Source organism: Lithobates pipiens, unplaced genomic scaffold (genome assembly GCF_037356315.1).
Source record: "Lithobates pipiens isolate NorthernLeopardFrog02 unplaced genomic scaffold, aLitPip1_a1.2 Scaffold_27, whole genome shotgun sequence".
Taxonomy (NCBI): Eukaryota; Metazoa; Chordata; class Amphibia; order Anura; family Ranidae; genus Lithobates; species Lithobates pipiens.
This window is the reverse complement of record NW_027507788.1, coordinates 194,005,042-194,032,534: the sequence shown is the minus strand read 5'-3', so window position 1 is coordinate 194,032,534 and position 27,493 is coordinate 194,005,042. Positions and strand designations below refer to the sequence as shown.

The window sequence follows — 27,493 nt, the reverse complement described above, 5'->3', positions numbered from 1 at the left end:
AAATGGTTAAAAAATGCAGCCTCGTTCCTTTCATTGGTATGCAGCAGCATGGCAAGGCATTTGGCATTTTCTCAGAAAAAAAAAATAGCATCCTAGTGTGATGCCGATCCTCTGCTTGAAGAGTAGATTAATTACAAAGTGGATTCATTGTTTTATTAAGCTCCATAGCCCACAGAACTGCACTCCAGAAGTGAAATCTGATGTTCATGAAGCTTACCCGCTGTTTTTTTTTTTTTTTTGTTATTTTTTTTTTAACAGATGACAAAATTTCAGCCTTCTGCCATACATATTAATATACAAATTGTATCTCTTCCGTTATCATCCAAGCCTAAAGTGCAACTCTCCCTTTCTTACAAATCTAATGCTGCAAGCTATGGCAGCATATTAATGAAAGCTGCAAATAGAATTTATTATTCCATTTCTTGCTGCCTAGGAAATGCTAACAATTTCACCTTGGTAAACCTGCAGACACACGGAATCTGTGCCTAAGCAAGTATTTCTGTCATCTACTAACAGATGCGTCTCCGTCACAATAAGTAAAGCTTGACATTGGGCACAACAGATGTTTCAAAAGTCTGTATATGAAAAACAGAACAAAATAGGTGCTGAATACAAGAACGATTTCATTGTGCTGCCTTGCAAAATCAAAAGATGCTTGAAAGGATTGATACTATAGCCTTCCATGGTCAGTCAGTCAGGTAGCACCCCTTATGGTGGTTGATGGAGGTAAGTGCCTCTTTAAATTGTGGTGATTAGTAGTGTGCGCCCCCTTAGAAAAAGTAATGGTCAGTGGTGAGCGTCTCATAACTGTTGGTGGTCTGTTGTGTTTTCCCCATAACACTGGTGATCAGTATACCCCTTTAAGTCCATACGCTACCTGTGTATGCCATGCTCAGCAGTGGCTACTGTGCCACCCCTCTTGCTGCCCAGTTCTCACTTTTCGATGATGATCAGTGAGAAGGAATGAAAAAGATCAGGACATTTGTTAGAAGAGGAGAAAGGAATGGGCTCTAAAATATGAACAGTAGTACTGCTTACATTTGTGATCACTGTGATTGGCCATCACAGTGATCAAAGGGTACAGAGTTCAGCTCTGTGCCCTAAGCTCTCTAATGACACCTCAGTCACAGATATTTATTTATTTTTTATGCAGTGCAATTTTATAAAATCTTACTTCTGATTTATATGTCCGCCTCCCCACCACTTTTTTTTTTTTACTACCCAGTGGTTGGGTGGTGCTTAATAGAGTTATTTTCCTACCCAAGGATGGTGCCTTCTATGAGGTAAAATCTGTAATAAATAAAAAGGACCACAATGCTCAAGTACGAACACGTCTCTATTTTTAACCAGGAATTCAGCTCAAAAGTACAGCTGCGATGACAGAATAATGGGGGCCAAAATTGTAGGCCTCCTAGTTGTCTGGCTTTAGTATTTATGTGTCACAAACTTCCCCATATGTCAGTTTCTAGTCAGACTTTCCTATACAGTTTACAGTTTAGAGATTCATTAAAGCTGAAGTTTACTTTTATTCTTTATTTTTTGGGGATCCATCACCAAACACATTAGTTATGTGTAATGATGTGTGTCTGATTACCTGCTGCCTTTTTGCTAGTAAAAATTTTCCCTTCATTGTCTGATATTCTGCCACTGCTACTGAGAAAAGTTGCTCAGCTCGCCCGCCTCCTTATGCCTTCTCTGCCAGTCACAAAACTCATATTGCTGCGTCACTTTCTGTGAATGGAGGAACAGATGATGACAGGATCTCTTCTGCCTATTTAGAGAACACGATGCATTGTGGGAGTGTATTAAAGCGAATTTTGTGAATGGTGGAGAGGGCAGAAGGGGATAGGTGGCGCAACTTTAACTTGTAGCAGCAGCTGCTGTTACCTATCAGGAGGATGTGAAGGAGACACAGCAGAGATGATGTTTACCGGAATCAGCCACCTACAGGTAATGTGATACACACTATTACACATAACTAATGTGCTTCGTTCTGTAGCTCCAAGAAAAAAAATAATACAAATTTACAGCTTTAAGTACTGAAGCCAAAAGACTGGCATGATAGCCAAGCAACAAAAATTTTTGGAAAGAGAGGATAGCAATAGCAGCCTATATATATGTCTCTTGATTCTTTTAAGGTTACAACCCAATGATCTCAACAGATGTTCTGGATTTAGTCACTTTTCACGATCAAACATTTTGAGACCTTCCTATGGTGCAAAATCAAGTGTATCCAAGTGAAGGAATAATGCGGTAGACCAGTGGTCATCAACCCCGTCCTCAGGGCCCACTAACAGGCCAGGTTTGCAAGATAACTAAAATACACCACAGGTGATATAATTTGCTGCTCAGTGATTGAAGTATTCTAGTCTGCATCTCCCCAAGGTAATACAAAAAACCTGGCCTGTTAGTGGGCCCTGAGGACAGGGCTGATGACCACTGCGTTATCGCACGCAGCCAGCTAGCTAAGGATGAAAGGCTTAGACTTGCAGCACTTATGACACACTGGATCACTCTTCAGAGGGCACTAGAGGAATGGCTTGCAAGCGTTCAGGAGGGGATCCTGCTGCCTCCTAAATGCCTGGGGGTTTTTTGGGCTATTTTATTGGTGAACTGTGATTTTGGTTAGCAGTTACTATATGGCCCTACTGACTTCAATAGCTTAGAGTTTGACACATGGAGATGTCTATCAATCTTGGAAAATTTGCCACAGCCATGAGAAGGGGGAACAATATAACTACAGCTCAAATTACTTTTACTGCCCCTATGCTCCCCATCTACATAAGCCCTTGGTGGGGTCAACCAGGGCCGTCTTTAAAGTGGAAGTAAACCCATCGATATAAACAGTTAAAAAAAAAGGCATGCCGGGAATGCTAACTGCACATTGGCTGTGCTCTCAGCCAAACTATCAAACCATCCAATGGCTGGTGTCAACGAATCACATGTGCAGCACCATAGCAGTTGAAGATTAAACAGAGGCAAAGATGGCAGCTTCCTTGGCTGAAAACGTTAGGGGAGTTTACTTAATATTTATACATACTTAATATTTATTGGACCCTGGGCAAAAATGTTCTTGTCCCCCCCCCATGCAATTTTGTACTCCACCTGCTCTGAGACATACAATAAATAGAAGCTAGACATAAAATCAGTTTACTTTATCAGATCAGGCAGCAATTGCGATTGGTTGCCAGTGGTTACTGTATATTATTACTGCTTAATGACTGGTTGCTAGAGGTTACAGCACACATTACGGCTCACTGATTAGTTGCTAGAGGTTACAGCAAATTATTTCTGCTAGTTAATTAGTTGCTAGAGAACACTGTAAAGTAATACTGCTCACTGACTGGTTGCTATAGGTTACAGCACATCATCTCCTCACTGCAGGTGAGCATGATACACATATGAATGCCACCTTTATTTACATATCAATGCTGCCGGCCGCATCTATTTACTTAGTAATGCTGACACTATTTACATATGAATGCCGGTTATTTACAAGTAAACACAGGGTCTGCAGGTGAGTCATCTATACACAACAATAGGGCAGAGCTGGGCAGCATTAGCACCAGCACTTCACACTGAGATATTGGGACACAGCACAGGACTAAAACTTCAAGGGACAAGGGAATTTACACTGGGATAGTTGGCAAGTATGAGGCAGCTGCTTTGGGCCCCACAACAATGACAGGGCCCAGGGCAGCTGCCCCTTTTGCCCTGCCCTAAAGACGGCCCTGGGGTCAACCCATCATTGACCAAGTATCATGCTGGGTCAAGGTTCACCGCTGACCTGTTCAAAGTCAGGTAGAGATTCTCAGATACCTCCTAATCTACGAGCAGCCTTATAAAGCAGGCTCCAATAAAAGACAGTGTGCTGTCTTTATCCATGATGGGCTTAATCTCTGGATCATGAAGCTTCTCAGCTGAAGGAATGCAAAAGTAAGTGTCAAATCTAAGAGAAGCAGGAGCAACACAAAATACTAAAAAGGATAAGGAAGGAGGGGGGGGGGGGTTTCATATCTATAAATATCCATCTCGGGAGCAGTGCCACTGCGAGAGCAGCGATGGCAGGCTGGAAGGAGGAGAGAAGACGCCAATTAACAAGATGAGGAGTAATTGGTGTTTGCTAGCAAATGTTTTCAAACTGCAAAACAAAACCTAAATACAAACACGCGCCAGGCGGAGCTGCGAAACAACGTAAAAAAAAGAAAGAAAAAAAAAGCGTATACGCGCTTAGATGTATTTCCTCATCTTCCATACACACACACAATCCATATACACCGTTTTCTTTAATTGATATATAGCTAAGAGAATGCAGCTAGAGAGCTTTGTGCCACTGTCCCTCCTCCCTTCCCTTAAAGGTTTATGGCGCAGCTATTTACTTGAGAATAATGCTATCTGAACGGGAGGGAGATCCCACTTTGGATTCTAATTATTTTCATTTAACACTTGGCAGAGCACTGCACTTAACCCCTGCTGAGAACAGGCCGGGGAGAAGAAGTAACGGCAAAACAAGGAAACAGAGTATTGAGAAATACGGCCGTAATTTCGGCTTATTATACCAGGCTGTAATGTAATGTGGGCTCTAGAGCTGGCTGGGGACCGCGCGGTAAAATGCCGTATTATCAGCGTTTCACAGAGAGTACCGATAACTAGACGGATGCCATTTAGTTATTTCAAAGAATTCACCACTAACACATTATTAAAGCACACAAAACTATAGTTTAGCATTTATTTTTGAACAATGAAATCCAAAATCCGAACTCTGTGGTTAACAAACCCCCTACTATTAAAAGCCATTTTCTATTAAGTTCTATTTTCTAAAATATCAGGAATACCTGGAGTAATTAATGCTGGGAACAATGAAAAACAGGGAGGTTTTTTTAAAGCACAGTACCCTTAGGCCAGCTTCAATGATAAAAGGGGAAGGGGAAGGCAGCCAAAAGATCAAAATGTATATTGTTGTAAGATTGACTATTTCTGCTCGGGTAGATTGAAGGAAATAAAGCAGAACGCGAAGGAACTGAAAGATGAGGCTACAATGACGAATCACAAGACTCTCTGCAGGACAAGGATGTCATTTATATTAGTGGTCATCAACCCCGTCCTCAGGGCCCACTAACAGGCCAGGTTTACAAGATAACTGAAATATATCACAAGCGATATCATTTTCTTCTCAGTGATTGCAGTATTCTACTCTGCATCTCCCCAAGGTAATACATAAAACCTGGCCTGTTAGTGGGCCCCAAGGACAGGGTTGATGACCACTGAATATCCCACTACTGGTTCTTAATTGAAGCCTTGAACAGGCCAGTTTCTATAATTTTGCTAAGACCAACCAGCAGTCTTTATTTGGGGGGGGGGGGGGGTTAATCTTTCTACAACATGGGAAAGTATACATTCTGCAAATCAAAGCCTGTTGCAACATCTATGGTCTAAATGTAACACACATTATATTAATGATAATCATTTTTGTAAATTAAAGCAAACATTAAAGTACATCTTAAAGCACTTATGTAGGAAAAAAGCACTGCTGATATTGTGCATCTTTATTGCACTGTCTATACACAGCTATCCTCACCTGTTAGACGTGGGCATATTCTCGTAAATGCCAAGTGACAAATTCATGGAGAGCCTTAACCCTAGTACACACTATCAACCTCTGGGTTGAATGAAAAAAAAAACTGAAGAGCTTGGGAGGAGATCCTGTACTAACAATATGATGTTAGTATAGTGATCTCCCCCCCATGAGCCATTTAATTCTGACAGGGTGGGGGGGGGGGGGGGGGGACACCAGTCAGCACTCCCAGCCATTGGCCAAGTGTGCAGATCGGCGGACCTTTTCTGGTCCATACCCCTTCAACAGAAGTTAGACGTTTTGGCAGCCATCCGTCAGACCTGCTGCCAAACACACGGGCCGGGCTTAATAGAAACGGGCCGATATACAGCCTGTGTGTATGAGACCTTAAAAAGAACCCATCATGGAAGGAGCAGGGATGCTACTCATTGCTTACCTCTCATTTTGAAAAATATGATACCCTGCTGATCTTCTAACTTTAATAAATAAGTCTCTGATCCAGAATAATTAAAGTGTTTGTTAACCTAAAGAATCGGCTTCTGTTCTCTTAAAGCATGTTATACAGCAAAGTGCTTGTGTTGTGTCATTTGGCCCCCTCTAATCCCTGTAATACCTGAAATACCTGGCTGATCCAGACAGACTATAGCCTCCCCTCTGCAAACTGACCACAGTGTATTATGGCAGCTGAGCCCTGACACCATGTTCAGTTTACTTGCCTCCATCATCCGCAGCCCTGCTCTCTGCTCTCCTCTGTGTCTCCTGTATCCCCATCCCCCTCCCCTCCCTGCCTGTCAGCTCATACCAGCGCCTGCCCACCCCTGCCTCCTGCTGGTATCATAAGATAATGTTCTTGCTACCATCCCCTCTGTTATAATAAATGCTGTGCTCCATTGTATGTGTTTTCTAAAAAATCAGGTAATACCTTATTTTATAGTGCAGCTCGGCGGTCACTTGATTGGCTGTCTCCCTTCTCCTCCTGGCTGACATTAGTGGGGGTTTCTCTGCCCCACCTGATTTGCTGTCAGCCTTGGGAGAGAAGAGAGACAGCCGTTCATGTGACCGTCGATTGGCGATAAACAATAAGGCATTTATCGTGGATTTTTTTTAGTAAACACATACACATCGTTTATTATACCAGAGGGGATGGTAGCAAGAACAGTAAGTCAGTGAACAATCACTTTAGGCTGTTACCTTACCTTCTTTTTATACTGGAAGAGTGAAGGTTGGTTTAAAGCAGTGATGGCGAACCCATGGCAAACGTGCCACAGCTGGAGTTAGGATACCTGCGCTGTTCTGAGGTCTGTACTACGTTTATTTTATTGTAGATGGATACAGGAGGGGGACAGGGTGACCAGGAAGGGGGTCTGCACTTAGTGAAAAAGGGGTCTGCACTTAGTGGAGTGGGGTCTGCACTTAGTGGAGTGGGGTCTGCACTTAGTGGAGTGGGGTCTGCACTTAGTGGAGTAGGGTCTGCACTTAGTGGAGTAGGGTCTGCACTTAGTGGAGTAGGGTCTGCACTTAGTGGAGTAGGGTCTGCACTTAGTGGAGTAGGGTCTGCACTTAGTGGAGTAGGGTCTGTACTTAGTGGAGTAGGGTCTGTGCTGAGGGACACTGGTCTGTACTTAGTGGAGGGGGGTGAAGAGGGATCTGTACTTAGTGAAGAGGGATGGAGGAGGGTCTGTAATGAGGGACAGGGTTCTGTACTGAGGGATACTGGTACTAGGTGGAGTGGGTCTGTACCGAGGGAGGGGGGGGGGGTCTGTACTGAGGGAGGGGGGGTCTATAGTGAGGGATGTGGGGGGTCTGTACTGAGGGAGGGGCTGTCTGTACTTAGTGGAGGGGCTGTCTGTACTTAGTGGAGGGGCTGTCTGTACTTAGTGGAGGGGCTGTCTGTACTTAGTGGAGGGGCTGTCTGTACTTAGTGGAGGGGCTGTCTGTACTTAGTGGAGGGGCTGTCTGTACTTAGTGGAGGGGCTGTCTGTACTTAGTGGAGGGGCTGTCTGTACTTAGTGGAGGGGCTGTCTGTACTTAGTGGAGGGGCTGTCTGTACTTAGTGGAGGGGCTGTCTGTACTTAGTGGAGGGGCTGTCTGTACTTAGTGGAGGGGCTGAATGTACTTAGTGGAGGGGCTGAATGTACTTAGTGGAGGGGGGGTCTGTACTTAGTGGAGGGGCTGTCTGTACTTAGTGGAGGGCCTGTCTGTACTTAGTGGAGGGGCTGTCTGTACTTAGTGGAGGGGCTGTCTGTACTTAGTGGAGGGGCTGTCTGTACTTAGTGGAGGGGCTGTCTGTACTTAGTGGAGGGGCTGTCTGTACTTAGTGGAGGGGCTGTCTGTACTTAGTGGAGGGGCTGTCTGTACTTAGTGGAGGGGCTGTCTGTACTTAGTGGAGGGGCTGAATGTACTTAGTGGAGGGGGGGTCTGTACTTAGTGGAGGGGGGGGTCTGTACTTAGTGGAGGGGGGGGTCTGTACTTAGTGGAGGGGGGGGGCTGTACTTAGTGGAGGGGGGGGGCTGTACTTAGTGGAGGGGGGGGGGGTCTGTACTTAGTGGAGGGGGGGGGGGGTCTGTACTTAGTGGAGGGGGGGGGTCTGTACTTAGTGGAGGGGGGTCTGTACTTAGTGGAGGGGGGGGGGGTCTGTACTTAGTGGAGGGGGGGGGGGTCTGTACTTAGTGGAGGGGGGGGGGTCTGTACTTAGTGGAGGGGGGGGGGTCTGTACTTAGTGGAGGGGGGGGTCTGTACTTAGTGGAGGGGGGGGTCTGTACTTAGTGGAGGGGGGGGTCTGTACTTAGTGGAGGGGGGTCTGTACTGAGGGAAAGGGACCTGTACTTAGACTTTGGACACTCTGGGAGGTTTGTGTTGCAGTTTGTGACCTCGAGTTCAAAAAGGTTCACAATCACTGCACTAAATAAATAATGTTAAATTCCTCTAAAGCTGGCTATACATTATACAATTTTCTTTTTTAAATTACCTTTAGATTTACCTTCAACTATGGAGCGTGTCTGCCTGACTGCTTACAAATTGAAAGCATTTAGGTTTGACATCATATTATATGGTTTTGGTAACTCTAAAGGAAAATTGTACAAGAAACTTGTATGATGTATGGCCAGCTTTAGTAAAAAAAAATCACTTGCATGTCGTATAGTCTTTGTGTTGCCTAAAGCAAACAACTAAATTATCACGGAGAGAAGAAGCAAGTTGGTTGCTATAGGGTCTTCTTTTGGTCACCTTGAAAATTAGCTCCATTCTTCTTAAATACGGATTTAACGCAAAGGATTGATGAATTTTAGAACAAATGTTACCCCATTCCCATATGGTCCACAGAGATCCATCAGCCAATCTGTGTAGATTCGAGAGTTAAGCTAGCCATTACCTAGTGGATTCTTGAACAGTCATTTGAAACTTCTTAGTACATTCAATACCTTGAAAATTTTGTTTAAAAGTACTTTTTTTTTTTTTTTTTTGTTGCTTTTACTCGTAACATTTAATTAACAAATTTTCCTTTCCTTTTAACATCCGATTTTGGAAAATATGGACTTTCCCTAATAAAAACTACATTAAATGTTATTAACAAAAAAATAACAAAATGAAATTCATCCACGAAAATGGAAAAAAAAAGGATTCTTATGCCCTGTACACACGATCAGATTTTCCAACAACAAATGTTGGCTGTGAGCTTGTTGGCGGAATGTCCGTCCGTGTGTACGCTCCATCCAACATTTTTTTTGTTGGACCTTCCGCCAACAAATGTTGGCTAGCAGGTTCTCACATTTTTTTCCCCCGCTAACAAATATTGTTTTTCGGGCTTTCCGATCGTGTGTACATAAGTCCATTGCACAAAAGTTCACACATGCTCGGTATCAAGCAGGAGCCCAAAGGGGTGGGGGCACACTGGCTATTGAATTTCCTTTTTCTCGGCTCGTCGTACGTTTTGTATGTCACCACGTTGTTGGCCAACATTTGTGTGACTGTGTGTATGCAAGACAAGTTGGCGCCAACAACCTTTCGAACAAAAATCCACGGTTTTGTTGGCGGAAAGTCCGATCGTGCGTACGGGGCATAAGTATATCTCTTTTTTGTTCATTAGTAAATCATTTTATGCTCTAAATAATAGGAAGCATTAAACGTCTTTTTTTTATATGCAGAAGCAGCTTATATGATATTAATAAAAGTGTCACAAAGACTTTACATAAAACAACCCTATCATTGTAGCACCCCTTGAACACTGAGAATTGGTTTAAATGAACTGGAAAGTATAAGAAGTAGCAATTCCATCTAACAGCAGTACATCCAGCCCTGACTGTCATTGGGAAATCAGTGATGGATTGCAGACAAGTTTAGGGTAAAAAATAATAGTATGCAGCCTGCACGCGACTGTTGAGCTACAAATACCAGCAATCCATTACTACCACAGGGGTGCTGAAATTTTACCAACTGCAGAGTCCGTTCCGAACTGTCTGCGGACATGATGCCTGTGCCGACACAAAGAGACCCAAAGACGTGCAATTAGTAGTAAATGAGGTTTCCATGTCGGCCCTGAATAAGTCAATCATGCAGCGCCAGTGCATGCGCAGAATTCGCTTTCTTCATTCGTTCATATGAGATTGGCCAGGTCATTTTTTTCACATAAACGAGTAATTCAGGGTTGGCATATAAAAAACAATAATGTGTAATCAGTGGCATAAGCGATGCTGATTACTCATTGGTTACATTTACGTTTTGGCCCTCAGCAGCAACAGCGGCCAGTAGATTTCATTTGCGCTAAATGATAATAGGTGGTTCCACTTTGGTGATACTTGGCAAGCCCTGGTTTAGTCACAAGGCAACGATTTAATTAAGTTGAAATACTTCAATGATGAATAGCAAGGTATGCTGGGACTTGTGGTCCTACATGAGCTGGATATTCACGAAGTCTAGCTGCATGGCACGTCAGGGAAGGATGTCTGAGCCACGAAATATAAAAATATGTGTCAACCCCTTACAGAGCAATACAGAATACATTACCTGCTCTCTGATTAACCAGCACATTAACATATAGTAAAGCCGTACACTATTCTGAGCAGTCATTTAAGCAATGATTGTAAAGCTACATTTTAGCCGGGATCCAATGGCGCTTGTGATGAGGAACTCACTGCTTGGAATAATTGAGTATTTTCAGCTGGATGTGGTAGGATAGCTATTCCTCCCTCTGCACAGCAGGCCTATGAATTCTTTTTGTGTTCATCGGGAAAGGCAGACATTCACCTTTGACTTGTACTTTTGCAAAACACCTGCTTCGTCTTTACTGGTGCTACAGTGACACCCGCTGGCCAGAGTCTAAAATGCACTGCAGATGTTATTCACTTTTTAGGTTCATTAGGCAGCAGATTAAATTGGGCGTTTGTCTGCGTCACAAATGCACACTGAGTAGATACAGGCAAGACTAAAGCCCCGTACACACGATACAAAAATCAGAAGTAAAAAATGTCATCTGACTAACGATCTGATGATTTTCGATCTTTAGTACGGTATTTTCAGGAGCAGATTCTGATTTTTCGTACAACAAAAGCTGGATGTGCAGACTATAAAAATGTAATAGTACGTGAGTGAACACAACGTCTGTTTGTTGTATAATTAGTACAGATTTCGTCTGGAAAAAAAAACCGTAAGAGCATGACTACGCAAGGTCAGATACGAAAGAATACATACTAAACAATTCACCATATTACATCACTTCTGAAGTTGAATTCTGTCGTAAGAGAATTTTCGTATGTTGAGTAACCTCTTCACTTTCAACATGAGACTATGCAGCATGCAACAAAAAACGGATGAACAGTCATGTGAAAATCTGATCGTGTGTATGGGATTTAAGAGCTCTTATTTTTTTTTTCATGGTTACACAGTCAGGTTGAAAAAAGACAGTCTATCAAGTTCAACCAAAAAAATAAAAAAAAATACAATCCCATATACACAAACCTACACCCACAGTTGATCCAGAGTAAGACAAAAAAAAAAACGCATGATCCAATTCGCTACAGCAGGGGAAAAAATTCTTTCCCGATCCCTCGAGAGGCAATCGGATTTTCCCTGGATAAACTTTACCTATAAATATTAGTACCCCTTTATATTATGTACATTTAGGAAAGAATCCAGGACTTTTTTAAAGCAATCAACTGAGCTGGCCAGAACCACCTGTGGAGGGGGTCTATTCCACATTTTTACAGCTCTTACTGTGAAGAAACCTTTCCGTACTTGGAGATGAAATTTCTGTTGTCAAATAGTTTTTGGCTGGCAGCGCCTACATTTGTCTTTCCTTTGGTCCTGTTTTTTCTAAGCTGTTCCTGTAAGGTGAACCTGTCTGTACAGAAATTCTACTTTCTGCCATTGTCATCTAGGTCCAGATTTCACTGTTAAGTGATTAGCTGACCCTGAACAAGCAACTGGCACCCTGGTGTGTTGCATCAACACACACTGCATTAAGGCAGCCTATTCCCTGCATTACTGTGCCCTGCAAAGCATGTGCACTGGGGCTGCATTGCCATTCAACACACAGCATTGCCAAGGTGTATTGCAGCCCTAATTATGACCTCTTGCTTGGCATGCTTGTTCCCTGTTGTTGACTCACAATGTAATACAGAAAGGATCTTTTTATCATGGCCCTAGAGCTTGCACTTTTTAAAAAGATGCCCCAAACAGCAGTGCTGTAATTTCTTTCACATGACACCCTAACCTCATTTTGCCACCCCCCCCCCCGGCTCTACCCCCAACTCCACCCCTTTTGCCCAGTGGCGGCTATGGCTGGCGGCTGCTGCTGTCCCCCAGGCGGCTATGGCTGGCGGGAGCTGTTGTTGTCCCCCAGGCGGCTATGGCTGGAGGCTGCTGCTGTCCCCCAGGCGGCTATGGCTGGAGGCTGCTGCTGTCCCCCAGGCGGCTATGGCTGGAGGCTTGCTGCTGTCCCCCAGGCGGCTATGGCTGGAGGCTGCTGCTGTCCCCCAGGTAGCTATGGCTGGAGGCTGCTGCTGTCCCCCAGGTAGCTATGGCTGCAGATGGCTGTCCTCCAGGGCAGGTACTGTGGGCTGGTACTACTGGCGGGTATCCCTGGTGGCTGCTGTCCCAGGAGAGTGGGGGCAGAGGGGAGGAGGAGTGGGGAGGGGAGGAGGAGTGGGGAGGGGAGGAGGAGAGGGAAGGAGGAGAAGGTGGAAGGAGGAGAGGGGGGAAGAGGAGGAGGAGAGTGGGGGGAGGTGGGAGGAGGAGAGGGGGGGAGAGGAGAGGGGGAGGAGGAGAGAAGGAGGAGGAGGAGGAGGAGGAGGAGGAGGAGGAGGAGGAGAGGGAGGAGGAGAGGGAGGAGGAAAGGGAGGAGGAAGAGAGGAGGGAAGGGAGGAGGGAAGGGAGGAGGAAGAGAGGAGGGGGGGGGGAGGTGGGGGAAGAGAGGAGGGGGAGAGGAGGCGGGGGGGAGGAGAAGGGGGAGGCGGTGGGGGAGAGGATGAGGGGGAGGCGGTGGGGGAGAGGAGAAGGGGGAGGCGGTGGGGGAGAGGATGAGGGGAAGGCGGTGGGGGAGAGGATGAGAGGGGGGGGGAGAGGATGAGGGGGGGGGGGAAGGAGAGGGACTCTTACATTCAGGCCATGTGTTTGGGACAATCATGACATCACACATGTGAGGAGTCTGAGGACAGATCAGTCTATACACACTTTACAGTAATAAAGTGTAATTCAAGTTCACTGCAAGCTCTGCAGACTGCATCCGACGACTCTGTCCAGCACAAACCCTGTCTTGATGCCTCCATTTTGTCACCAGGCACTGACTACTCCGATTGGCTATAGCATGCCTGCACGTGAGTGACACTGCCACTGTACAGGACAGGTGACAGAACACCGGAAGGGAGAGCTGGCCTCTACAAATGATGGTGACACGGGGGGGGCAGGGTCAGTGGTCACATGACTAGAATTGGGATACGACTCTCAGCACTGAATCATGTATGGGCAGTACTGGAAGAGACCAGAGACACAGACGGGTCATTGATATAATCATAGAGGCATGCAGCGGCAGGGTATATGTTGGCTTCCATTCCGTCGGGTGACTCGGGACATGTCCCCCAGTGCTGCGCTGCACCTCTAATAATACTATCGTTGGGCGGAGTGCCTGCCTGAGCACATGTAACATACTGCAGAGGCATGGGTGACATCCCTTACATTATACAGCACCGCACCTGCACCGAACACTTACATAATGCAGAGACCGGTGGGAGACAGGGAGTAGGGAAACCAGTGGCTGGGCATCCTAGGTAGCAGTGTGCCCTAGGTGGCTGCCTAGTTTGCCTAGTGGTAGCACTGGCCCTGGGCATAGAAGAACAGCATGAGCTGTATTTATACCCACAAGTAGATAAGCAGAGTCTTCAACTGCTTGAACATAAGGACGCTGAGCCCAAAGTTAAGCTATGAAGGAGAATCTAGGAGTATAGAAGTTGCCATTTCTGACCTGTCCTGAAAATATGACAGCTAGGTAAGTCATCCAGCTGTCATATTGATTCTATGACATCAGTTCTTTCTCAACACCGAATTGGATTAAAGCTGGCCATACACCTATAGATTATCTGCAGATTTTCTATGGTTAGATGGAAAAAGTGCAACAGATTTCTCCATGTTCGCTAAACTGTGTGGATGGAGGAATCTCCCATTTTTTCCATCTAACCATAGAAAATCTGCAGATAATCTATAGGTGTATGGCCAGCTTTTTTTTGAAAATTAGGAGTTCTGACCTTGCTCTGATTTTCCAATCTGCTGTTCAAGATCAATGGCAACGAACAACAGAAGAAGATCCGCAATGGTAGATTCCAAAGTTCCTCCCATTCAGATTTCCCTTACAAAACTTTAATTTGTTTACTACAAAAAACTTTTTTGCACTCTGGGACTCATGATTGGAGATGTGAAAAACATCCCTGTGTTAACCAGCAACCATTAAAAATTAGATTTTTTTTTTTTCAGTAGATGAAAAGATACCAAACAACAACAACAAACAACAAACAAGGCATGCATACTTACCACTTAAACAACAACGTCACTGAAGCCGTTTCCCCTCTTGCCCTCAGTGTAACCTTCATAGCAATCTACTTACCTTCGGTACCGCTCTAGAGACCTTCACTGTATGACATTGCAGAGTGACCCATTGGTTCTGCACAAAAGAAGTGCCGGACGGGCCCTGGACACTGCGGCCTCATTTGTTCCTACAAATGGGGTGCTGGATTCAGATTTTCCAAGGGGCACTGAAAGGGTCACTGGGCGCACTGGCAACAGTTCAACAGCACTCCACAAAACAGGGAGCACCCTCAGGAAACCGGGAAAGGACCAAAAATTGAGAATTCACACACATACAATCAATGGGAATGCCAGACAAATATCCAAGAGCAAGATAAAGTATTGATAAAATTGATCCAGTAGAACTCAGGTGAGCAGACACCAAACTGCACCCTTTCCTTCAGATATGTTGGGTAGGTAGAAAAAGTAAAGAAATGTGTGAGCTTTTCCCCAGTATTTACAATTTCACAGGCTTCTTTTCCTTTATAGTAAACAAGGCATATTGCGCCAAGTGCATATAAAGTGAATATAATTATGTAAATAAATGACATGGATGATCCGTGACTGACAGCAGCTCTCACAACAATGCATACTTCGTAACATAAATTAAAATCAAAACGTGTAGTGCTGCCAAACATGCCCTTAATGATTAAAGTGCAAAAAAAAAAAAAATCTCATATAATGCAATAAAGATGAAAACGTGAAAAAATGAAAAAAAGGAAAAAAAAGAAAAATACTCCAAATGTACCAATTCCACATCCATAAGGTGAACGCAAAACGTCTGCCGATCAAATGCTCAATTTGTAAGGACACCTGGTGCTCCCCACAGGATAGATAGGGTAAGTATATCTGCTTATCAGATTTTTAGACCCTCCAGGGTCTATATGCACATTAGTGAGATTTCACCCCTCACTATGGGCTCAACCGCATCCATTAACCAGCCTGCTTAATTGGATTCCACAGATGTATACCCCACAGTTATCATCAGTCAAGGAAATTTCAGTCCGGTCACACATTCATCATATGAAAGAGGAAGATAAACTCATTGCGCAACATTCTTTAAAAGCACACAGAAGTTTATTAAAGTTTATTAAAAGTTGTACTTACAATAAAAACAATCAAATTAGGCTAAAAATGGAAATATTTGTTTGTCCAGCACTCTCCACGAGTGATCGAACATCACCGCTGCTCCGTGCCTAGCCTGACATACGTTTCGTCCAATGGGACTTCTTCTGTGAGGCAGTACGTCTGTGTTTTGCACTTTAATCACTAAGGGCATGGTTTGAAAGCCCTACACGTTTTGATTTTAAATTTTCTTTTAGCTCTAACAGACAAGTGTTCCTCAGACTGCATTTGTTCCTATGGCTGGTCCATACACATGTTCGGCCAAACTATCTAAAGCAATGTAGAATGCAAAGGAAAAGGGATCATTTAAAGGATGACTCCATAAAATGTGAAGTTGTCCTTTAAGCCAAACTGATTTAATCAGTTGCTGTAAGACCCCTTTAACATTGGGGCGCTTTGCAGGCACTACAGCGCTAAAAATAGCACCTGCAAAGCTCCCTGAAACAGCCGCTGCTGTCTCTCCAATGTCTCTCAAAAAAGTCCTGCTAGCAGAATCTTTGGAGCGGTGAAGAAGTAGTGTATACAACGCTCCTGCCCATTGAAATCAATGGGGCAAAGTGGCTATACCGCCGGCATAGTGCTGCTGTAGCAGCACTTTGCGGTGGTTTTTAACCCTTTCTTGGCTGCTAACGGGGGGTTAAAACCGCCCCGATAGCAGCCGAATAGCGCCGCTAAAACGACGGTAAAGCGGCACTAAAGAAAAAGCTGCTTCACCGCTGGCGCCTGGGCGCTGACAGTGTGAAAGAAAGCAACTACATAACCCCGTTTATGTTAAAACATTTACTAAACGCTGAAGAGAGATGTTCAAGTATGTAACTGTCATGGAGTTTCACATTGTTCTATTTTCAGATCATCATAAATGACCGTTAAAATACAGGATAAAAAAGATTTTAATTGAGGATTTGTTCCTTTGCGGCCCATGTTCAAGATTTCTTCATTCTTTTTCCTACAGCTGGGCAAATTTTAGGAAATGTATTTCAAAACAAAACTCATGAAATCATAGCGCTGCTATATAATATAACTGAAGGCAGGCTTTTGTCATTAGGCAGCAGGATCCCATAGCCCAGTACTTACCTACAATTGCTCAGGCACAAGCTGACCTTCCATGAATACCAGTTTAGTACAAGGACAGTACATACTGACATGGACAATTCATTCGTATTCTATTACAAAGTCACAACGACCCCATAACTGTAAACAGCATAGAGGAATATCAGCAGTCATTACCTTTAAAGTACGGGTGCCCAAAACATAGCCAAAAAAATAAATTAAAAAAACTCTATTTTTCTAAAATCACCAGGCATAGCTTAAAAAAAAAAACTATTAAAAGAGATGTAGAGGTTCTGCCTAACAATTGGTTTCCAGCTACAACTCTGCGGAATTTCTACTGTATGAAACGCTACAGGGAAACTAGAAAAGTTTTCAGTCAATTTAATGACTGAACTTATAAATCCTGAGAGGGAGGGGGAGGGGGGGGGGGCATATACGTTCCCTGACTCATTCTATTATGTGTATAATCTGATATCCCGCCTTTCAGATCTAATCACAACGGAGACTTCACATAATAGTACAGTGGTCTCCAACCTGCAGCCCGTGGGCTGGATGCGGCCCTTTGCTTGCCTTTATCTGGCCCCTGTGGCACTATTACCCCAACTGACACCATTGATGAGGCGCGATTCTTTCCATTGACATCAAGAGTGGGGTAAATTCCCAATGACACAAACAATGGGGCTCTATTTCTGCCACTGACACCAGCAAGGGGTCATTTATCTATCCACTGACACCAACACAACGATGGGGCACTATTCATTCCATTGGCACCAAAGATGGGGCACTATTCATTCCATTGGCACCAAAGATGGGACACTATTGCTAATCTTACTGATCACAGGTGCAAAGTATTTTTTTTTACTCCCAATGACCACTAAGACTGAGTCCTTGTTTACTCCCACTGATGTTGGGACATTTTTTACTCCCACTGCCAACAGCCCAGCCCCTCTAAAGTCTGAAGGACACTAAACTGTAAAATTTGTGTAGAAAGTTTGGAGACCCTGGTATAGTAGTTCAAAAGCCTAGTGCTAGTTGGCTTTGTTGTCCAGCTTATGCCAACTGCTATTTTTCATATACAACTTACTAAAGAAAATAATCACATAAAAACACTATAGACTATATTGTCCATGGTCAACAAAAGTTTGTTCTGTCTGGATTCCCTTAAAGCCCAACTCTGGGGAAAAAAACTCTTATGCCGTGTACACACGTATCAGACTATCTGGCGGACTTAGTCTGGCGAACAAACCACCGGACTGACCACCGGACTTTCCGAACGAGCTACCTGCCCATACAGGGCACTTTTGCGGTGGACTAAGTCCGTTCATTTTGAGCGTGGCTCCAGGTATCCGGGACCAGCGAAGGAGGCGTCGCTGGCCCTGTCCCCTGGTACGGACTTAAAGGGGAATCCCTACACCGAAAAACGGCGTGGGGTCCCCCCCAGGTCCATATCAGACCCTTATCCGAGCACACTACCCAGCCGGCCAGGAATAGGGGTGGGGACGAGCGAGCACGCGGCCCCCTCACCCCAAAGCACCTTGTCCCCATGTTGATGAGGATAAGGGCCTCTTCCCGACAACCCTGGCCGTTGGTTGTCGGGGTCTGCGGGCGGGAGGCTTATTGGAATCCGTGAGCCCCCTTTAATAAGGGGGCCCCCGGATCCCGGCCCCCCGCCCTATGTGAATGAGTATGGGGTAGAATGTACCCTACCCATTCTCCTGTGAAAAAAATGTAAAAAAAACAACACACAAGGGTTAAAATAGTTTATTGCACAGGTCTTCTCACCGGACTCCTCCGTTATCTTCTGCTCTTTTGCTAGCTCTTTTACTAGCGGAGGAGCCCGGCTTTCTTCTTTGCCGCCGCCCTCTTCTTCCGACTTTGGGGGTCTTGTCCCCTCTTCAGGGGTCTTGTCCCCCTCTTCGGTTCTTCTTGCCGGGCCCCCGCGCCTTGTTCTAGCACTTTTACAAGCAGTGGCCCAATCTTCTGTTACCGTTGTCTTCTGTTCTTCTCTTCTTGAGCTGTTGCATCGTCGCTGTCTCTGGCCACAATGACAGGCACGCGGCGACTTATATAGGGACATCGCCGGAAGATGTCCCCGCCCATTATGATTCCATTATGAAGTCCATACCAGGTGACGGGGCCAGCAACGCCTCCTTCACTAGTCCCGGCTACCTGGAGCCGCGCTCAAAATGAGCGGACTTTTCTCTGGCCCTATTGTCCGCTGAAATGCGAGTCTGGCGGACAGATTGATGTGCAAAACTACTTTCTTAGTCTGCCGGAGCCCACACCCAGGGGATTGTGGTCCGCCGGACTTTTCCACCGGATTGTTTGATCGTGTGTACGCGGCTTTAGGATCCAGAAGAGCGTCACACCATCGCAGAGGGACTGGACGGGATGGGACCATAAAGCATTAACACATTTGGCGCACTGGATTAGTGGTTTCCACACCCAGGAAATCGTGCTTGTGAGAGACCCAAATAGTGTGCTTAGGTATCACTTGCTTTACAAGATAAAAAAACAAAAAACATGATGGGTTATAGCGTGGTAGGAGAGAGTTCATATTTGACCAACGTTGGGCTTTTAAATGAACTGAAAAGGTAAGAAGCAGTGGTCAAACTGTCTTTCAATGTAACACAAATCTCAAAGAAAAGGAGGATTGAATGATTGCATTAGGGTTAAAAAAATTCATGTAAATGGTCTAAATTGTGGTCATTCCAAATGTATGCCATTAACATGTGCAAACACATGATTGGATGTTACAAACACCTGAAGAAAAGTCAAATAGAGGTATTTCCCATAGCAGGCAATCAAACTACAGGTATCATTTTGCTTGTGTACTAAAATACGAACACATCAGCTCCTTTATTTTGGGGTAGATTCCTCAGATCCCGTGTTTGAAGTCTTACTAATTGTTACCCATCGCCAGGCTCTCACTGCACTCGGTAAACAAGCGTCAATGTTTTCTTTAACAAGGACAAGAAAATAGACTTCCTACTCCTGAAGACACGAAATGGCTATTTATTAATGTATTTTTAATGAGAGGAAGATAAAAAATGAAGAGCGCATTCAAATATTTGCAGAAAGCCATCTGTATGTGTTTCTGTAGCAGCGATAAACATTTCTCTTTGATGTATCTGTTTCCCACTCCGCCGCCAATTTCTGTGTATAGGACCCCACAGCCTTTCCTGATTGCATGTGTTGCTTTTCAAACATTCAGATGACACCCATGCTATCCAGAATGTATTATTCAAATATCTGTGGGCAGTCTCCATTATTTTCTGCACAAGAGAACATTCATATTTAATGAGGCAACGTCAGAGTCAACAGGTTTTTTTTTTTTTTCCGCTCTCCCTGGGCTCCTGTCCTCAGCAAGGAACATAGTAGGAGAGGGTAATTATGCTCGGTATCTATCCCCACTAGTTTAGGTCCATGAATAAAGCATTAGCCTATTGTCTGCCCTGCTAACAGGCAGTACAAAGTGTTTTGAGACCATTGCAATGCAGAGCAGGCCCCTGATGATGACTTCATAGCCAATCTCCAGTGACGGGAAACTGAATTTAAGAGATGTTTTCCTGCAGGTGATAGAATCACAAAAAACACTTTTTCTTACTGAGTATTTTAAAATTTCTGTTAATGGTTCTATCTACATGTAGGTAAATATTAGAACAAAGAAAAAGGAGGGTGTTGTCAATAGCAACCAATCAGTAAATCTTAATTTAACGTAACAGCAAAAAAAAACAAGAATAGTGACACTTAAATACCTGGCTATGGCAACAACCAAATGTAGAACAATAAATATAGCATAACTATGTGCTATCTATATGTGTAATGCTTAATCTTGTCACAATATAGTTTAGGCAATATAAACACATGGCCTGTTGAGACTGATAAAGCTAGTAACACTAAAGTGCTGAAGTGAACCTGTCACTATAACAGACAGTCCAGAAAAAAAAAAAAAAGGGTAGAGGTGAGGCACCGGACAGTGATCTTTTAACCCATAGAGGGGAGTCATTAATTGGGCTCAATGGCTCAGCAGCTATCCATAAAGTATGCCCCCTAACCAACCTGAAACCACTACCAACACCCTGCAAGTAACCAACGTCACCGAATTTGAAAATCCATCTATGGTTTTCAAAAAGGGTACCAAACCAAAGTCTTAAGAATCCAAAATCCATTATTGTCTCACAAGCAGCAACAGCAATCTACACGTTTCTGAGGCCAAAACCCCCCTCCTTCATTAGGGCTTAAAGTGGTTGTAAACCCTTACAACCAACTTTGACCTACAGGTAAGCCTAGATTAAGGCTTACCTGTAGGTCCAAGAAATATCTTGTAGGTTTAGGAGATATTTGCCGAAAGACAGGCACCGCTGTCTACGGCGAATGCGCCGTCGACAGTGGCGCGCAGGCGCACTGAGCGTGCCGCGGTCAACGGCGATATGCAGCGAGTGCCGGCTCCCGTGCGCATGTGCGGGAGTGATGTCATCACGGCTTCGCCAAATGACAGCGCCGGAGCAGTGAGACCCACCAAGAAGATGGATGCGCCGGACTACAGGGGACAGCGGTGACTTCGCTGGCTCCTGTGTCAGGTAAGTGACACATAATGGACTACTATGCGATGTATAGTAGTCCATTGTGCTTTACCTTTGCAGGGAATGAAAGAGGAAGTAACACCCATCAGGGTTTACTTCCTCTTTAAGCAACGTATCAATTGTCTATTGGACGCAAAGCCAAGCTCTTGCATAAAGATCTATGACAGGAGAATAGTCAATTTGTGATCTTGCCTGCATCCGTGGCAACACAATGTGGGCTAGAACAGAAAATCACTGTGTCGTTGGTCTAAGATGGCCCTGCATACACCTTCCACCTGTACCAGGACCTCCCATCCAGCAAACTTGCTTCATGTACAGAATGCAAATGCTGATTTTGCTTTGGGCATCTCGGTTATACCTGTGCTTTCCACCAGGTAATGTGAGTGCTAGCTGAGACAGTGATCTACAGAGGTAGCTAGAATCCCCATACATGGGTCATGGGTCTGGGAGATGCTTGTGCAGTTGGATGTGCTATAAGCTCCTAAAGTAAGTACCGTTAAAAACTGGAATAAGATGCTCAGTAAAATATGGAACAGTGAACATTTATAAAGGAAAGACCCACATTGAAATCTAAAAATAGTTAAAGGGTACAATAACAAATAAAGAAATGTAAAATCAGTGATAAAAAAAACATGACAGTTCTATCCTTCCTCAAATGTCGAGGGGCTGCAGTTTGTCCATACCTGGAAGTGTGACAAAAGCCTCATACACACGATCGGACTTTGTACAAACTTTCCTGTGGATTTTTGTACAAAGAGCGTCGGCCGCGAACTTGTATTGCATACACATGGCGGGACTTTTTCAGCCAACTTTCACCAAATCACGTGGTTTTTCTGCTCTTTACCGCCACCTTTGGACAACTTCTGTATTGTTGTCTGATCTTTTGCAGTGGTTCTGGGCATGCGTGTTGGTACTTTGTACAAAAGTCCTATGATTTTCTGCACACACGATCAGACTTTGCTCCATCGGACTTTTGTTGCAAGAAAGTTTGTCTGTCCGCACAGCCAACAAAAGTCCAATGAAAACCGAAAAAGTTTGTCCGATGGAGCATACACACGGTCGGATGTTGCTCCAAAACAGCTAATTTGCATGTTTGTTGTCAAAAAGTCTGATCGTGTATATGGGCCTTAATACTCACTCATATTGTGTGTTCTCTCTAACATGGACTATATTAATACTCACTCATATTGTGTGTTCTCTCTAACATGGACTATATTAACATGGTTGCATCACAGTAATCATCTGTTACAACAGCTAACCTAGAAAGCACTCAAGAGTCCCAAAGGGCCATGGCTAAACTCTGTGAATCTAATCAACCGCTCTGGAGATGAACTGAAGGCTGAGGTTGTGGAGAACATGACGAGATTGAACATGTTCGGATATGAAATCTGCCTACACAAACATGTATGTGCACAGTGTACAAACAGAGGGTCACACAGCTACAAATGACTGATCTCAGTAGGCTTCTTGGGCTCTGGGGCTGGATAAGAAATGTGGTTTTACCTATAAAAAAGCGGCATTTTTGCAGATGTAAACAAAAAATACATTATTATAACTGAAAAGGCAGTGATTTTTTTTTTTTCTAATGTGTACTAAAAAATAGAAAGCTGGAAAATAACTATAGAATCTTCTTTAACATTTTTATATACGAGGCCAATATAGTCAGCCAACTAATATACTATAGCAGAAATCAGTAGGAACTGATTTGTTAAGAGATAATTAGGCAATGCAGACATGTGGTTGCTAAAATATGGTTCTGCATCTTTGGGCGGAAAATAACACATCCATTTTGCATCTTACATAAGCCCCAAATGCTTCCATTTCTTTACAGGCTTTTGAAAATCGCCTAACCCTGCGCAGAAAACGGAAATAATATTTTAACTGGTTGCAATTCATAAAATATGCATCATCTCTGAATCTCATCTCTAGACTCTAATTGATGAATTATGATGACTGCCACAACAAACTTGAAGACTGGGGGGCCAAACACAAAATAATTTTCAGGGCAGAGCTCGCATTCCATGCAAACGCTAAACTTTTGTGTAGAAGTTGGCTACAATATGTGCAACATATCTGCCAAAAGAGGGCAGCACAGGGCTTGCTATGTACACACAATGCTTGGTTATCTATGTTAGGCCTATACTGTAGTCAAGCCAAATGACAGCTTTTATTAACAAAATTGCAATTATCCTAGTATACCTTCTTTGTCCTAGTGCTATTTATATCTTAAATACTGTTTTGCCTTTTTTTCATATCTCTTATCACTTCATTCCTTAAAATCAACCAAGAACAAACATTTCACAGCAAGGAATGACCTTGTTGGGTGCCCAATTATTGTTATTAAAATTGTCCGGCTTGAACTGCTACCCATTTAGACTGAAATATAAAAGGCTACCCTTCTCTGATTGACACGTCGATTGCATTCAACATCTCAATATAGAGTTACCGGCATTAGAAAAGCAACCAACTAGAAACACAGAAAAGTAACGGCAGAAAAAAAAAGAGAAGTCCATCAAGTCTGCTAATTTTATTTATTTTTTATTTATTTTTTTATTAACTATTGTCTGACTATAGATCTAGGTTTGCCCCACGTATATGTTTAAAGCCATTAACTGCTGACTGTCTCACTACCTCGGCTGGTAGTTTATTCCAAGCATCAACTACCCCTCCAGTAAAATAATACTTTCTAAGATTAGTTTTGAACTTTCCTCCAGCTAGTTTGAGGTCATGTCCCCATGTTCTTGATTTTAGTTTCATATTGAAAAGACTGCCTTCCTGTACCTTATTTGCCCCCCTTGATGTATTTAAGGCCCCTTTCACACTGGGGCATTTTTTAGGCACCTTAGCGCTGGAAATAGCCTCTGCTAGGTGCCTGAAAACCACCCCCATTCATTCCAGTGTGTCTTTTCACACTGGGGCGGTGAGTAACGGGACTTTATGAAAAGTCCTGCAAGCAACATCTTTGGGGTGGGTTGGGAGCTCTGTATTTAGCACTCCGAAACTCCCTGCCCATTGGAATGAATTGGCAGCTCTTTCAAAGCACCGCTTGAACAGAGCTAAAGCGCCGCTAAAACGAGCAGCACTTTAGCGCTAACAGCACAGGCGCTCAGTGTGAAAGGGGTCTAAAGGTTTTAATCATATCTATCCTTTCCCTTCTTTCCTCCAGACTGTACATATTAGGTTCCTGAAGCCGCTCTCGATAGGTTTCATTCCCCAAAACTTTTTTTTGTTACCTGGACTTGTTCTATCTTATCAATATCTTTGTGTAAATGAGGTCTCCAGAACTGGACACAGTATTCTAAATGAGGTCTCACCAGGGCTGGACTGGGACAAAAATGTGGGCCTGGACTTCATCCAGACCAGCCCACTTTAATTTTGCAAACAAGCACGAAAACAGTATATAAAACTATATGTAATTGTGCAAAAAAAAAAAAAAACTTAAGTAGCATAACATAAGGCGTCCTCACTAACCTCTTTTATTATTTCACTTATTCTCCTCTGTATTTTTCTCATCTTTCTCACATCACTGCGTGAAGTTGAGGGGCAAGTCGCGCAGCCATTACTTTGTCACTGAAACCGGCCAACTGAGCCATCGGCCCACCGGGAAACTCCCTGTAGTCCCAATGGCCAGTACATGCCTGGGTCTCACTAAAAATTAATATAGGGGATTCAGGACCTCCTTGCTCCTGCTGGTAACCCTTCTAGCGATGCATCCTAGAATTCTATTTGCTTTTCCCACTGCCTGGTCAAATTGTTTGCTCATTTTGCAGTTATCTGAAATAATTACCCCCAAATCTTTTTCTTCTGTAGTGCTGGCTAACACTGTACCCCCACTGTTATACTCTCTCAGGGGATTTTTTTTTCTCTAGGTAAAGTATTTTACATTTAGAAACATTGAACTGCAGTTTCTACTGCTTTGACCAATCTTCCAGCAATGCCAAATCATATTTCATGTTGTTACAGACATCTCCAGGGATGTCAACCCTAGTACAAACCTTTGTATCTTCAGCAAAATAACATACCTTACCCAACAAACCTTGCTAAAACAAGCGCTACACATTTGAACAAAAATCTAGCGTTAGTAATCTGAAGTTACTGGTATTTATGCCTCACGAAATTGTGGTAAAATTGTAATTAATGGTGAATGATCCAAAAATTTTGCAAGCAAAAAGTATACCGAGATCCCAAAATGTAACCAAAGCGGATGAGTAAATTGTCCTCAAGTAAAGGGTTAAAGTGGATCTTCACCCTGTAAACCTGTAGCTGCTAACTTAAAAAAAAAAAATACTCCAAGGATCCAACGATTTCCTCACCCGGCCTGGCTCTTTGCCGGTCTTCTGGTCCAGTCATCGGCATCTTAACTGCGGGAGCCCCGTGAATGGTCCCGGTGTCTCCTGGGACATGTGACCTGTCCCAAAAGGCTGCGAGGGAAGGTGGTTGGGGTGGAACTTCTGCTTGGATCGTTGCGGCAATCTGACCTGAAGTGAGAGCGGGTACCTGTCAAAAATAAGGTTCCCCTGCTGCCAACCCCACCCCCCCCCCAAAAAAAAAATAAGGGAGAGGAAAAGCAGAACTTGAAGTTCCACTTAAGGACACTTAGTACCAGTAACTACTGCCCAAAGTTGGACAAATGTGGCTACAATTCTCTTGTTCAGTTCCACAAATTGAAAGAGAAATCACTTGATTCCCCCATTCAAGCTAATCAAGTTGGGTAAAGGAATCTCCCCTGTCGGTTATTGTATTCAGCCAGTCAGTACAACAGAATATAGATTTGATGCATTCACTGTTCGGTCAGCAATTTTCCACCCCTCTCCTTTGATTTTGTAACCAAAGTCTATCAAGCTGATTTCATCTGACTTATATATGGCTTGTATAGGAAGGGATTTCTCTTCTCGTTGAAGTTTCCTTTCATTTTCTGTTGTATATGTAGAACAGGAATGAAAGGTAAATCTTCCCATCGGAAGTAAAAAAAAACTAAAAACTGCCTAATCAATCCATGGTTACACATCCACTTTGGGAGGGATTTACTAATCAGCTTCTAGGATTTATTGTCAAAGTTTACACCAGATTGTGTGTACCAGTTTTAGTAAATCTCCCCCGTTGTGTTTTTGCATAGTTATTAGATCATGCCTTCCTCAACAGGCTGCATGAGCTTTAAATGTACCTGTAGGGCGTGTCTTTTTAAGCCTTACCTACTATGAATAGCAGGCATCTACATGTTTCTGCAAAACATAGCTCACCCCTATATGGGTACAGTAAGATGGTCAGTACCAGTTATATACCAGGTTTTAGGGGTGAAGCTGAAACCTACAGAGGATCAGATGTTCCATGTAGACCCCTGGATGGTATTAAAGTTTCTTCTCCACTGTGGGTTTTAAATCTATGACGGAATAGCCCTATGTTGGCTTTGTTTGCACTTTGTAAAATTAGCTTCCTTCTAAACAAACTAAACAGAGCAATCAATCAAATGTGCTAACCAATGCAGAAAGATTAGCTGATTTAACAAACTTTTCATAAATTAAAAGGAGAATTCCAATAAAATTTGATGAGCGCAAGGAAAAGTTTACCAACATATACCATTTTTACACTTGTTTTCATGTTATCTACTGAAAAAATATATGCAAATCGAGGATCTTGCCGAGATTGTGATGCATAACTTATTGTGAGCAGCTCAGTTTCAAACAATGGAGCCAACCAATCAACAGCAACTATAAGCCCTTGTACACACGGTCGGAGATTCCGACGGAATGTGTCCGATCGGACCATTTTGTCGGATATTCCAACTGTGTGTGGTCTACATCAGACTGTTTCCGTCTGAGTATCCGACGGACCAAGTTTTCCAACTTATTGGTAAAATTTTCCAACAAAATGCTCCGATCGGACATACTCCGATCATGTGTAGAGAATTCTGATCGGACAAAGTGCCACGCATGCTCAGATCAAATTCCTACACCAAAGCTATTGGTTACTAGCGTGAACGTAGTCCCGTCGTATCGAAATAACGTCATCATGTCGGATTTTCCGACAACTTTGTCCGACCGTGTGTATGCAACAGTTTCGGACAAAACCCACCGGACAAAATCCGACGGATTTGGTTGACGGAATCTCC

At 43.7% G+C, this 27,493-nt stretch overlaps 1 protein-coding gene across 6 annotated transcripts in view; it reads right to left on the bottom strand.

The window, feature by feature from the left end:
• Positions 1-27,493, bottom strand: part of AGRN (agrin) — a 713,847-nt gene that overhangs the window by 481,311 nt on the left and 205,043 nt on the right. The gene's annotated exons all lie outside the window — the stretch shown is intronic.